The sequence below is a fragment of the Myotis davidii genome, unplaced genomic scaffold, assembly GCF_000327345.1.
Source record: "Myotis davidii unplaced genomic scaffold, ASM32734v1 scaffold1012, whole genome shotgun sequence".
Taxonomy (NCBI): Eukaryota; Metazoa; Chordata; class Mammalia; order Chiroptera; family Vespertilionidae; genus Myotis; species Myotis davidii.
The window spans coordinates 1287487-1291107 of NW_006283769.1; the positions used below are offsets into that span (position 1 = coordinate 1287487).

Genomic DNA, 3621 nt, shown 5'->3' on the forward strand with positions numbered 1-3621 from the left:
AAGGCTTTTCTGTGTAGGTGCTTTGAGTCTCCGAGAAAGGTATTCATTGTTTGTCTCTACTATTTGAAGATGACCTCACCGATAGAGTTGTATTCCCAAGTGACTGAAATGACTGTGGTCTGGGAGGCGTGGGGAAGGCTTTTCTGTGGTTTGCGGTGAGGGCCTGTTTGCAGGGCCTGGCATTTGTAGAGCCACCTTTCTTCAGGCTGCTTGTCAAGATGAGTTGGCTCAGATCTGTTAGCTGCACACCAGGTTCCTCTGTTGGCGGGTGTTCTATTCCAGAATTCCATAGTTATCAAGAAATGGACTATGTCAACACAAGGTTTTATTGTGTTTCGAGGCACTTTGGGGCCTCTGACAGCTGCTCTCACTTTTTTAGAGCAAACTGCTGCTGAAGGTTTGGCAAAGGTTAATTTTTAAATGGATTCTGAGCTGCTATATGTGGCATCTCCCTTGGTATTTGAATCATTCAGTACATAACCCCATCGTTAGATCACTTTTTTTTTGGATGAAATTTTTGTTGGTCACCTTTAAAGCTGCATCAATCACTTGGTAATGGAAAAAAAAGTCAATGTAATGATCTGCTTTGAAAATAAACAGTATAACTTGACTTTGGCATCGAGAGCCTATTATCATGTGGTAACATCATTCTGTTCCAATGACATTATCTGCTAAGGATATTATGATGGTGGAAAATATTTCAATTTTGTTATCGAAACAATGAAATTGTGATATTTAATTATAGAGAAGAATGTTTAATTTGGGGAATCTGGTATGTCGACTGTCACAGTTTACTCATCAGAAGACTGGGCGATGCTAATCAAATTGGAACAGAATATTATGTAGTGACCCACCCATGTTATTGGTTCAACATTTTTCCTCATTTTCCTAAGTTTTAGCCGTTGAAATTTGAGTTTTTCCATTAAGTTTGCTGATTAACAAATAAATTATTGAGCTCAATTGATGCACTGAGGTAGTAAGAAGTAGAAAGGGGATAGGAAATGGAGAACAGCATCTGCAGTCAGTGTTTGTTTTGGGGGGATGTGAAACCTGTATGAATGACACAGCAAGAAAAGTATTTCCAAGTTGAAATGTTAAACTAGGGGAAGTGCATTCTCTCTCCTTCTCTCTCTCTCTCTCTTCACACACACACACACACACACACACACACACACACACACACAGTGTGTTGAGGAAATTTAAAATAAAAATGAATAATCCCATGATTACAATGCTTAGACTATTATGTGATGAATAAAGCTTGTCCTTAAAATGGTAGGAAAGGTGACACTGGGATAAGATTAAAAAGGCAATATAGGCTGCTTTCTATTGTACAGTAACTTACTTTATTGCTGACAATCTGTTGTGCCATCCTAACTTCATAAATGGTCTTCAGTCACAGCCATTAGCTAGCCAAGAAACAGGTGAGCCCCTTTTGCTTAGTAGCTACTATGGGTCAGACATCCTGCCTGATCCAAAGAGAATGTGGAAATGGATAAGACACACGTTGTCCTCTAGGAGCGCTCCATCTCATGGAAGACAGACACAACAAAACTGTGCTTGGTGTTTACATGGGTCAGGGATGGGAAAGAGGCCACTAAAAGTGAGGAAAGGCTCAAAAGGCTACACCATACTTAACCCTGGCTCAGTGGTACATTAGCAAGAACTGGTTAATCAGAAAAACAGAAAACCTACAATTCCTGAGCTGGAGGAACTGAAAAAGCATAGGATGCACCCTAACTTGACAGTGAAGCAAGGTGGTGGCAGAGCTCGGACCCGAGTCCACTCTCCTGACCAGCGTTTTACCTACTACATAACTCTCTTTCCAAAGTTCTATTTCCAGTTTGGGGTTAAGGAGTTTGGGATTCTACTGTGAAAGGAGTTGCGGAGTGAGACTTGGTCTACCTCGCAGTTCCCTTGGTCACAAGTCCCTGTGTGAAATCTTTATTTCCTTTTCGTTTATCTGAAGGGAAAGGATAGATTCTGGGGGTAACCTGACTAATGGCAGGCTGTGTCTGCAGCTGGGCCAGAGATGCTCAGGACTCTGGTTTTGGCTGCTGAAACGTTCTGAGTCACTACTTGGAGTGCCCCCAGATTCACAAAAGTGCCGCAGGGACCACGGAGCAGAGCCTTTGTATATACGGAGGTTGGGAAGAGTATCTGGGCTGTATTGAGTGCTACCACCAAATTCACATGGGAGTTGTGTCTCCAACAGAATATAAGAAAACTAAAGCGCCTTTTGTTTCTGGCAGGGGGCCATGATCAGCCTCAAGTCTGGTGACAGTAAACTGTGAAGAAAAGTAGCCTAGGCTACATTTGAGCCGTCACTGAGCGACTTGGGAATCAATGGGAATATCACCTTTCTGGCTTGTACTTCTCTGCGTCAGCCCAGTGCCTTTGGTAAGCTCTTTTAGTATACACAGCAAGCTGAAAGCTCTTCTTTCATGGATTTTTAGGTAGAATGTATATCTGAACACAACCATTCAAGGAATGATTTTAGATAACCCAAATGTTAGGGGGATGGTGAGTAAACGCTAGTGCTGTTACATTTTATTTTATTATTTATTTTATTCCTGTATTTTGTTATTTTCCATCACCATTTATCCCCCTATACTGTCTTACACCTCCCCCTCCCCCACATGCAATCACCACACTGTGGTCTGTGTCCATGAATTCTCTTTTTATGCTCAATCCCTCAACCGCCTCTCACCGCACTCCCATCAGAGCTGTGTGCCTGTTCTCTGAGTCGGTTTCTATAGTTTCCATGGGGTCCTCTGTCAATGACTTCAGATAGCAGTGCTCTCTGCAGGGGACGAGCTGGTACCTCTGAAACTGCAGACTGACTATGTTAGACAAGGCCATGAGCAGCAAGGCTGTCTGCCCCCAGGCTGCATTGATCTCACTCCAGCTCACAGGGACAGTGGGGATGCAGCCCAACCTGAAGCTATCGATGACAGCCACAGGGCCATCACAGCAGATCTCAAACATGGCCTTGAAGGCGCTGGTTTTCTTCAGCCAGGCTATCTGTGTCTGGGCGTACCACAGCCGGTCTTCCACGCTCCATAGCTGATAGTTCCAGTTGTTGCCATTGCAGTTCACTGAGGTCCCTGTGGTATTGCCTTTCCTGCTGCTCCAGCATCTCTGTCTCTGTCCAGGCTGCCTCCAGGGCCACAATACCCTTTCTCAGTTCTTCTCCACCTCCTCCAGCTCCTGGACCAGCCTTGCTTCCTCCAGCTCCACCTCCTGCAGTGTTGCCCTCGTGTTCTTACCTAATCCATCTCTGGTCTCCAAACAGCATTTGTAGTTCTGACTGTCAGATTCTGAGATCCTGAGCTGGGCGTCCAGCTGCTTCGATACTGTTAGTACAGTCCTGGCACAGGGGGTGTTACAGCTCTTCTTCACTGGATAGGATGTCACAAAGGCCCCTCGTGGCCCTCTGGATGCTATTGAGAGTCCTCCCAGAGGCCAGCTTCCCGAACAGGGTGAAGTTGCTAGGACCATCCCCAGACATCTCGCCATCACCAGGGATGGTCCATCCAGAGGCCCTATCCTGGAGTTCTTCAATGTCTGTCTCCATCCTGGAGGCAGAGCCTTCCTCCGGAGTGTCTCCAAGTTCCTGCT

At 45.2% G+C, this 3621-nt stretch overlaps 1 pseudogene; it reads right to left on the minus strand.

Moving 5' to 3' along the window:
* Positions 1–2631: 2631 nt before the first annotated feature.
* Positions 2632–3621, minus strand: part of LOC107183658 — a 25085-nt pseudogene continuing 24095 nt past the window's right edge.